This window comes from Pelophylax lessonae (assembly GCF_965119305.1).
Source record: "Pelophylax lessonae genome assembly, chromosome: 1".
Lineage (NCBI taxonomy): Eukaryota > Metazoa > Chordata > Amphibia > Anura > Ranidae > Pelophylax > Pelophylax lessonae.
Window position 1 is genome coordinate 613,646,373 of NC_138768.1, and position 12,023 is coordinate 613,658,395.

The following is a 12,023-nucleotide window of genomic DNA, read 5'->3' on the forward strand; positions in this document are numbered from 1 at the left end:
TACAAATGTGGGGCGCTGTTTCTGTATGGCAAACACAGAAGAATTTTCTTTGAGCTGGAAGCCAACATCTCTCTTGTAACTTTTAGCAGTAGATGTTGTATCATTAGACATCACTGATGATGGATAAAAATGATAAAGGTAAATAGTAAATGTAGATCATTTTACAGGTATGCTATGTTAGTTCCCTCCAAAGATCACACTGAGGAAACAGCAGCATATGGAACATGGATAGACTTTTTGTGAAAATCAATTGATGCCCTCAACTTTTATACTCAGACTAGGGACCCTGTTTTGAAGGAAAAGTTATGCAGGGACTATACAAACCACATGAAATTAATAAATCAAGTACAACGATGTACCATCCTCAGGATAATGGGACCTGAAAATGGTTCAAGCAAACCGTAATCAAACAGGTGCTCACTTATGTGCCAGATCTTGTATGTATATATTATCTAACCATTTATTCGACCAATGGGTATTCACCTTGTCAGATTGTGTCTATAGAATAAGAAGGAAACCCTTTAGAATTTTTCATTCTTTAATGATCTTTAGAACACAACAGGGCACCTGGATCTGTGAACATAGAGATGACTGCAGGAAATGCAACATCTAATTCAACAAAATAAGAGGAAAATATTTAGCAGGTGAAAAATGTCAGTGGAAATACATAATTGCCTATTAAGTATCCCCCCATGTATCCTGGGCTTTGCTGTCCCACCTGTAAGTCAGAGACAGGCAGGGAGGGGTTATAATGGGTATTGCAGTGGGAGCTCAATGAGAGTTAATTTGCTTTTCCTTCTCCTTGTAAAGCAACCAGGAAAGGAAGTGTATTATGTCACTTCTTGATTCAGGGCTGTAACGGAGCATGTGTCGTGCTTCTTTAGCTTTAGTGGAGTGCAGGGGCGGCATTAGGTGTCTAATAGGTAATAATTTTGCTATTGTCATGTGACATAAACAAATTGCAACAAGTATCACAATTTTATTCTTCAAAGTCCCTGCTTTCATAAAATATATAGGGTGGGGGGAGGGGGTTACTAACCTTCAGACCAAAAATTCAAAACAGCTCTAACAGGGTTAAGTATCATACGATAGATACATTACTTTGATATACAGAATGAGATTCCTTTAGCTGAAATCTCTGTAAATTTTAGGATTTTTGATACATTTTAAAGTATTTATACTCTTTCTGGGAACAAGTGTCTAACTTAATATTTTTCTGTGAAATATAACATTTTTGCATCTGTACCTGTAAAGAAAACAGCAGATACAATATTAAAGCCAGTGCGTACTTAAAGTTACAGAACATTATATTCTCAGCAAGGAATGTTGTCTGTTCTGAATAAACTTATTTTTTTTTAATTCAAAAAGAGATTGATTTATTTAGAACAGGTGACAGGGAGCATTTAAAAACTTTGGCATTTTGTGCAATAGAGAAGGAACTGGCCAGAGAAGGATTCATTTCATAAATCTGGCCAATCTGAATATGTGCAAACAAAAATGTTTCTATGCAACTTTTGCTAGAAGTGTACTGACTATGTGTATAACATTGATACTTATTACTAGTTGTATGTTCCTAGTCTTATTTATATTTATTTTAGTTTTACAGTTAAAGTTTGTTATTCCTTATGCAATGCAATGTACATGAAAATGTACATGTTAAGATTTTTTTTTTTTATAAAAAAGATTCTCAAGAGGGTTTTCTTACCTTTCTTGGATCTAACAGAACACTTGCAAGAGCCTCTATGATTACCAGATATGGACAAGATAAATATATTGACAATTTGTGACGGTTTTCTAATCATGTATTGCAGTATGAAAATGTTTTTATGCAAACCTTCTACATTTTAAAATGAAATGAATAAACATTGTATTTTAGGTATAAGGATGTTGTGCCTCAAAAGTCCCAATTTTTGATTCCTATATGAGTTCTTGATTGATACAATAAATCTAACAGTGCACTTTCAAAAAGGGTCATATGACAATCTACTGTACATCACCAGCATTTTACAGAAAAGTTATCATCAGAGCACTTGGTTTATTTTAAAAGTGAGGTCTGTCAGTTGTATTCATCAGTGCAACCTGTACTTGGCCTTTACATGATGACCATACACAACAGCTGTTTATTTTACATCAATAGATCATATATACAATAGTTACTCTACTTGTTCCCTTGAGAGAAAGCAGTCATATCTATTGAGAACTAAAATGTATTTCCCTAGGCTGGACGTTTATCAAGGCCAGATCAGCAAGCTAAGTAGAAAATGCACAAAAGTCTCATAGTTTGTACAAAAAATTATGTCTTGCACAGCTTTTGAAGGTTTAGTGTGTTCCCACATGGTTCATTTGTATATCCTAAAAATGTTTTCTTTCTCCTATCATTTGCAGAAGCCAAGCAGTAAATCTTGTCATTGGGCACAATTCCCTTGTGAGCAACAGTTGCTATTTCCTATGTGCATTAGTGTATGTATGATCAAAACTTTTTTTTTTTTTTTTTACGTTTGAATAATAGTGCAGAATGGTCATCAACTATTTGATTGTTCCCATACTGTAGTTATTGTTCCCATACTTTAGTTACATTCAATTGTAACATTAAAATGAATATTGTTTCTTTTATTTTCACTCTCTTATACACATCATTAGGAAAATGTATTTTTTCAGCACGCTTATCAAAAATATTTTCAGGGAAATTGTACATTTTCCTGCAATGCTGTGGCCTAAAACTATAACTAGCCTATGCATTTTATTTTAGGCACAATGCATTCTCAGGTGTGAATGCACCCTGCCTGCATTTAGATGTGAGAACCGTAGTAGGGATTCTCACAATTAGCTGCTAGTAGGCAGCCCCATTAAAAGCACTGGTAGGCTGCCAGCTATCACAGTGAATTATGCCCATTCACTTTCAAGCAGGGATCACATGCAATTGATTGGCCCTAACATTGGCAGTGTGTGTCCAGGGCTGATCACTTATATGTAATCGCTGCATGAGTGATTACATGCAAGTGGTTGAGATTAGCTGTGATTAGTTGGGAGAGTCAGCAGCCTCCTAGTGCTGTCAATGGGGCTGCCTACTCACAGCTAACTGTGGGAAACCTTGCTAGGGTTCTTACATCTAATCACCGGCAGGGTGCATTTGCCAGTGTTAATGCACCCCTAAAGTCAAACTGAAGTTTCATAACAATCACTTCAAAACTAGCAAAACAACAGTTTTTCAGAGTCTTACCTGCTATACCAGTGTACAGATGCTGCAACAACAGTTTAACTCCCTGTCCCTTGCCAGTAGGCTATTTCTAAGGACAATGGCTCTTTAGGTAAACGCAGCTGTCTCTCTGCAGTGGTCCAATAAACTCACTACTTAGCCAGACATATACTGTAGCTCTGAAGTCAGCAGGGAGGATGGACTTTGATGATAGCCTGTTGAGCCTTTTATAGTGTATGAGCCCAGACTCCGGCCAGTGATTGTTTTTTGCAATGCATTGTAAGATGTTTAGGTGAGCAATTCTCAACAAACATCCCAAAGGTTTAAACTGGATCCAAACACTTGGTGACAGTGAGTGACAGATCAGTCTCTCCCACCTCCTCCTCAATGTCCTCTTCTGCAGAGTTATACTCAGAACCACCAGTTCCCCCAGGCATTAAAGAGGTTATTCAATGGATCAGGAAAAACCCCACCACACAGTTTTCCAGCTAGTATGCCAAGGGGACGGAAGCCACGCTGGGAATAAGATTCAATCAGCTCTGCAGGGGCAGGAGCAGAATTGGTTAACCCCATGCCATCTTGTGCCAGAAAAAGTCATGTATGATCAAAGAACAAACCTGCTGTCTGCCTATTGACAGGGATGCCTAGCATATGTCATACATGGTGGTGCAGAGGTTCCTGGTTAGGTATAGAGATGAGCTGAACTGCCCTAGGTTAGGTTTAAACAGGGTTCAGCAAACTTCAAAGAAGTTTGGATGCTTAGCCTGAGTCTAACTGAAATCAATGGAAGCTGAATCTGTCAAATCAAAAATGCCCATTTTCTGCACAAGTGGACAAAAGGTTGTCAAAAAAATAGTGTGGAGGGGGGCACTGCCCCGAGGAGCATGTGTCAATACATTAAAAAAAAAAAATGAAAAATTCTATTTGGCCAGAAGTAGTGATTTTTTAAAACACTGACAATTATAAATGAAAAATGGTTTTCAATTACCAGACCCATCCAAAGATTCCCCAAAACATTGATAAAGTGTTTAATATTATGCAATTTACTGGCAATTGTGCCTTTTTTTTAATGTTACTTAGAACATGCTTTTGAGTTTGGTATGGATTGCAAGGTAATACCTCATGCACAAAAAAAACAGTGTGAGGTCCACCAAGAAATATTTACCAGATTCTTAATTTGAGCATGCAGCCTTGGTTAGCATGTGCCCCCCTGAACTGTACCAGTCCACATGTCCTCAATATAGAAGGGTGCCTTGCCAGGGGACCGCGGTGACCATGAAGACTCCTGTTTTTTGTCATAGATGGGTTTCTTCATGCTTACATGCCTAAAAAATGGATGTCTGTATTTGTGACATCAGCAAGTAGGACCATTACTTGTTGGCCACCTTCCTGGTTCCATGCTATAAGGAGGGGGGGTAATCTGGCCCTTGCAAGGGAGTAAAAGTTAAAAAGCTTGAAGGGCATGCTGAGAAGGAACTTGTTAAACTCCTTTTTAAAGGCTGGCAGTATACCATTTTATGGGCAGAGAGGGTTGGAGCCTTCTGTTAGTGAAAGAAGGAGCAGCGGTGGAGTGGCCACAAGAGCAGTGGAGTGGCCACAAGAACAAAGCTTTCAACTTCTTTTTTAGTTAATGATGAAGTTTCCCTGCTTCAAATCAGTATTTAGACACGTTTTTATATTTTCTCTATTGTCTATATCTTAGCCCTGATGGAGGGGGGGGGGGTAAGCCCCCAAAACTCATAGGCCATTGCAAATGTTGCAAATTAAAATCTTTTAAAAGACTAGACAAGCTGGTATGGCACTCCCATCCTTTTAAAATTTTAAAAAACTCCAATCGGGGTCCAACTAGACCCAACAGTTGGAGGTAAGCAGTCTCTAGGACTGCAAACCACCCATTATATTATAACATATTTCCATATGTTCAGCGCTCCTACATTACAAGGACTTTTTATAAAGTGCCTTTGAAAAATATACAGATTCAGTTAATTTTTCAGGCTGAAATATGCCTCTTCTCTGCCTTAAAAATCATCTCTCATTAAACCTATACCATTTTTATATGCTGTCTTTAAAAATTACAGCTTCATATAACTTTTTAGGCTGAAATATGCTTCACATTAAAAAGGCAAGATCATGTTCAGAAAATCTATACAATTCTAATATAGTGACTATGAAAAAATATAGTCTCATTTAATATTTCTGGCTGAAATAAGCTGACTTTCTGCCTCCAATTTGTTTTCCTATTAAAAAATGATGAGCTTCTGTTCAGCAAATCTATACAATTGTTCTAAGCTGTCTTAAAAATATAAATAGTTTCATGTGATATTTCTGTCTGAAATAGACTTACTTTCTGCACACACATTAGTTTGCTATAAAAAGGATATATTCAGTATTTTGTATCATTTGTGTCTGAAAATGTTCATGTTTTATGTAATATTTTTAGCTGAAATTGGCTTATTCTTTGCCTACAAATGCCTCCTGCTAAAAAAAAAAAGAAAAACAAATGTGATTCTCTGCAGCAAATTGGTATAATTGTTATATTCAGTCTCCATAAAAATACATTTTAACCGCTTCCATACAGAGCAGTTAGACACCCTTCCTGCCCAGACCAATTTTCAGCTTTCAGCACTCTCACACTTTGAATGACAATTGCTCAGTCATGCTACACTGTAACCAAACAAAATTTTTATCATTTTTTTCACACAAATAGAGTTTTCTTTTGGTGGTATTTGATCACAACTGGGGTTTTTTTTTTTTCGTGATATATGCAAAAAAAGAGCAAAAATTTTGAAAAAAAAACACTTTTTTTTAGTTTCAATTATGAAATTTTGCAAAAAATAAATTTTTCTTCATACATTTGGGCCAAAATGTATACTGCTACATGTCTCTGGTAAAATTAACCCAAATTAGTGTATATTATTTAGTCTGTGTGAAAGTTATTGAGTCTAGAAGCTATGGTACCAATTACTGAAAATTGATCACACCAGATGTACTGACTGCCTATCTCCTTTCTTGAGGCCCTGAAATGTCAGGACAGTACAAATACCGACCAAATGACCCCTTTTTGTAAAGTAGACAGTCCAAGGTATTTAGTAAGAGGCATGGTGAGTTTTTTGAAGTTGTAATTTTTTCCCACAATTCTTGGGAAAATGAAGAAAAAATTTTTTTTTCTTTTTTTTCCCACAAAGTTGTCAATTTATAAGCTATTTCTAACACATAGCATGTACACAGCAAAAATTACACCCAAAAATACATTCTGCTACTCCTTCCGAGTATGGCGATACCACATGTGTGAGACTTTTACACAGCCTGGCCACAAAAAGAGACTCCACGTCCAAGAAGCACATTCAGGCGTTCTAGGAGCATAAATACACATAAAACTTTCTTACTACCTATCACACTTTTCAAGGCCCTAGAGCACCAATACAATGGAAAAGTCCACAAAATGACCCCATTTTGGAAAGCAAACACTCCAACGTATATTCTATGAGGCATTATGGGTCGTTTGAACATATCATTTTTTTCCACAGGTTTTTGGAAAATGTGGGGAAAAAATGAAAACTTTTTTTTTTTACACAAAGTTGTCAATTTATAGGATATTCCTAACACATAGCATGTACACAGCAAAAATGACACCCCAAAATACATTCTGCCACTTCTCCTGAGTATGGCAATACCACATGTGTGAGACTTTTTCACAGCCTAGCCATATAGAGGGGCCTAACATCCAAGGAGCATCATCATGCATCCTAGCCACTTGCCTAGGCCTATTTTTGACATTTGGTGTTTACAAGCTAAAATCAGTTGTTTTGCTAGAAAACTGCTTAGAACCCCCAAACATTATATATTTTTTTTTTAGCAGAGACCCTAGAGAATAAAATGGAGATTATTGCAATAATTTTTATCACACCGTATTTGCGTAGCGGTCTTCCAAACGCAATTTTTTTGGAAAAAATTCACTTTTTTTAATTAAAAAATAAGAAAACAGTAAAGTTAGCCCAATTTTTTTCCATAATGTGAAAGATAATGTTACGCCGAGTAAATAGATACCCAACATGTCATGTTTCAAAATTGCGCAAGCTCACGGAATGGTGACAAACTTTGGTACTTAAAAATCCCCATAGGCGACAATTTAAAAATTTCTACAGGTTGCTATCTTTGAGTTACAGAGGAGGTCTAGGGCTCAAATTATTCCCCTTGCTCTAACGATCGCGGCGATACCTCACATGTGTGGTTTGAACACCGTTTACATATGTGGGCGGGGTTTCTGTATGCATTCGCTTCTGCGCGCGAGCTAACGGGGACAGGGCGCTTTAATTTTTTTTTTTTTTTTTTTTACTATTTATTTTATTTATTATTTTTTATTTTTACACCGTTTAAAAAAAAAAAAAAATTGATCATTTTTATTTCTATTAAAAGAAATGTAAATATTCCTCGTAATAGAAATAGGCACCACAGGACCTCTTTTTTGTGAGATCTGGGGTCAAAAAGTCCTCAGATCTCACAAGTACACTAAAAGATAGAAAAAAAAAAATAAATAATAATTATAATATAAAATGAAAAAAAAAAAAAAAGGACCTTTAAACCGGTTGCTAGGCAACAACATTTTCCGTAGCTCCGGTCCTCCAAGACCATAGAGTCAAGTGAGGGCAAGCTTGCCCTCACTCGACATCCTGTCTGTGAGGATTCGGGACCGGATCGTTTTCCCCGCTGCCGGCGGGTCCGGTAAGCGGGGAAAAGGACCGGAACGCGTCGGGAGGGGGGGGGGCGCCTCTTCCGCCATCCCGGAAGGGTGATCCCACGCCAAATCCGCCGCTGGGACCACCCTTATCGGAAAGCCAACCGTCCACCATTTAAAAAAATACCAGGGTTATGGCAGCTATCTGCTGCCATAACACCGGTATTTAGGTTTAAACGGAGGACGTATATAAACCTTTTTGGACTTGGACATGGTGGCTGTATGAAGGGTGACAGGTACTCGGGTACTTTGTTGGGCAGGTGACAGGTACTCTGGTACTGATGAGCAGGTGGCAGGTACTCGGGTACTCCGATAGGCAGGTGACAGGTACTCGGGTACTCTGATGGGCAGGTGACAGGCAGGTGATAGGTACTGATGAGTAGTACTCACTGACTGATAGGTGATAGGTGATACTGTACTGATGGGTACTGATGATCAGTACTGATACATGATAGGTACTGATGAGTACTGATGAGTAGTGATGGGTACTGATGAGCAGGCGGCAAGTACTTGGGTACTTCAGGCGTCAGGTACTCTGATGAGCAGGTGGAAGGTACTCGGGTACTCTGATGGGTAGGTGACAGGTACTCAGGTACTCTGATGACGGGTACTCCGTTGACAGGTACTCAAAGTACCCGAGTACCTGTCATCAGAGTACCCGAGTACCTGTCATCAGAGTACCCGAGTACCCGTCATCAGAGTACCCGAGTACCTGTCATCAGAGTACCCGAGTACCCGTCATCAGAGTACCCGAGTACCCGTCATCAGAGTACTCGAGTACCTGTCATCAGAGTACCCGAGTACCCGTCATCAGAGTACCTGAGTACCCGTCATCAGAGTACCCGAGTACCCGTCATCAGAGTACCCGAGTACCTGTCATCAGAGTACCCGAGTACCTGTCATCAGAGTACCCGAGTACCCGTCATCAGAGTACCCGAGTACCTGTCATCAGAGTACCCGAGTACCCGTCAGAGTACCCGAGTACCTGTCATCAGAGTACCCGAGTACCTGTCATCAGAGTATCCATCATCAGAGTACCTGAGTACCTGTCACCAGCCCATCAGAGTACCCAAGTACCTGTCATCAGAGTACCTGATGGGCTGGTGACAGGTACTCGGGTACTTTGATGGGCTAGTGACAGGTGCTCTTTATTGGGGGGGGGCAATCAGTGTGTTTAGGGTGCACTGTAGTTGGTAACTAGCTGTTACCACAATCTCCTCCTCACACAGGATCAGTGTGTGAGGAGGAGAACACGGTGACAGCTAGTTACCGTGTTCTCTGTTGACATTTGTGACCGGCTGTGATTGGACACAGCCGGTCACGTGGTAAAGAGCCAATTTCATTTTCATTGGCTCTTTACCTAGATCGGGGATCGACTCTGTCCAAGGGACGAGCCTCGTCCCCGATCGCTGCCCCGATCGGGGGCGCGCATTGCAGAGAGAACGAGCGGCTCGTGCTGGAGCCGCTCATGTGATCGGCTGTGATTGACACAGCCGATCACGTGGTAAACAGCCAATTTCTATTGGCTGTTTACCTTGATCAGGGATGGGCTATGTCCGAGGGACGAGCCTCATCCCTGATCGCGCCGCTGCGCGCCGCCGGGGGCGCGCAGTAGCAGCTAGAACGGGCCGCCGTCATATGACGGCGGCCCGGATCTAGACAACCACTTTGCCGACGTCATTTTACATGACTCGGTATGGAAGTGGTTAATTTCATATTTATTGATGAAATCTGTCTTCTTTCTCCCTCAGAAATAGCAGTCTATTCAAATAGGTTTAAAAGCAGGGAATGCAATTCTGTAAAATATGTTTGTCTAAAATGTAAAATTATATAAAAAAGGTTATGTCCAAATGTAATCTGCCTGCTTAAACTATCAGAAATTGTGGATTGTCCAAAAATGCATAAAATGTGTGTTTGTAATTGCTAATATTTTTTCTGGATTAGATTTTAAAAAATAACATTTTATTTTCTAATTTCCAGACGCAATCTGTCTGCTCTCTGCCTCAAAACTATCAAACTGTTCAAAAGGTTATAAAAGCTGCAAATCTGTATTTTTTTCCATTTGTCTGGCTGACACAAAAATACCCAGGTTTTTCCTGTAAGATGCTATCTGTATGCTCACTGGCTCACATAAAGCAGCTTGTCTAAACAAAGTTGTGGTATAAATTGGTTGAAATTTACTGTCCACTTTAAGTCTAGGAAAAAAACAACAATTTCTACTTACCAGATGCATTCCACCTGTTCTATTTCTCAGAAATAGTGACTTGTCCTAAAAGGATCAAAGGGGGTTTGACAAATTTGTAAAATGTGTCCGTCTACTGTTTGTGAAAAAGGAACATCATTTTTAATTGCAGGATGCAATATGCTTACTCTCTTCCTCAATAATTGTAGCCTATCCAACCAAGGCTTCAAATGTGTGGTGCAAATCTGTACAATGGTTATATAATTAAAAACAAAATTACAACATTTTTTTTACATCCAGGGCATGCAATTTTCCTGATCTACCATCCTAAAAAATGGGCTTTGAAAAAATGCTTAATAGTTGTTGTGCAAATGTGTTACTTTTCTCTATCTTCAGTCTCAAAAACCAAGTCACTACATTTTTATTTCTATAGGTAATATGCTTGCTCAGTTTCTCAAAAATCATGTTCAGTCTTAATCGATGTGGTGCAAATCAGTAACTTCTCCATCTCCAATCAAAAAAAAAAAACACTTATTTTCTATTTCCTGATATAATCTGCTTGCTTTCTCCCTCAGGAATTCTGGTCTATCCAATAAAGGATTCAAAGATGTGCTTCAAATCTTTACATTGTTCCTTTTTTTATGCTAAAACTAAAAGACCAAATTGTTTCATTTCCAGATGCAATATGGCTCCTAATTAGTTGGAGCTGTACATTTATAAAAGGGGAAATAGTAGTAAAAGTGTTCTACACAGGAGTGCCTATGGGTATCTTTCTAATGTGCTCCAGCACTTCCAGAATGTCATTAAGTGATTGGTTTATATGGCTCAAAGCAAACAGGTGCTAAATGGCAAATCAAAATGAAAGTAGACTACAAGGTTTTATTGGGGGTGTATGGGCTTGCAAACTTTCAAATGCTCTGCCTCTCTGTTAGTAATGTAGATGTAAAATGTAAAAACCATGCATTTATTATTTACAGTAACTTGAAAGTCTAGTGCATGAAAGGAAATACAGTTTTCGTTTTGGAACATATGAAGAGTTAGAGTTGTGCTGCTGTTTGTGCCTCTGTTTGCCTTTGGAAAAATTGTAACCAGGACTGAAAATTAAGAAAAATCTAAAGTTTGTAAGTTGTCCTTTCAACAAAAACAGAGATAAAACCTTCCAATGGGGATACCCATTCCAATGACAGCTGCTATGGATGGATTTACCTACGTTTTGAGAGATCTCCTTTAATTTCTTGTGGTGTCTACATGACAAGAAGTGTAGGGGAATCTTTTGAATATGACAAAAAATAAAAAAAGAAAACAAGGTTTTAACCTGCCCCCTATTCTATCTAAAATGAAAAAAAAATGGATGCTAGAGCATAAATTAAAAATATATACAATAGAACTCAATTACCTTTGCATACTGTCTAATATTCCCTTCATCCAAAGTACATTGCATTAGTACAAAGTATATTAACCAGCACTGTTTAAAGAATTGGAAAACTACAAAGCAAACAGTTGGCTTTTTCCATCAACCAAAGAACAAAATGTAATCTAAAGATCATAGAGCTAATGATGTGGTTAAATGCCAGGTGTTACCAAAACTATTGGTTTGTATTTTATGAAACTTTCACTTTCAGTGACCATTTGTGACTCATCTCTGTTTGCAAAATGACTTTGTTAACTACAAGTTGGCCTTTGATGCCTTTCAACAGAGGCAATTGTTACAATTCATACTCGATGAAAGAAAGTGTCAACAGCGGGACTAGTTAAGAAGACAACTTAACTAGGCAGTGCATACTTGTTCCATACAGGCATTCTCACTCTGAAGAATATGTCATTAAGTTCTTTCAATAGGGATGCAATTAATGAAAATGATTATTCATCTTGATGCAAGGTCATCATAATTAGAATTCTAAATGGAGATA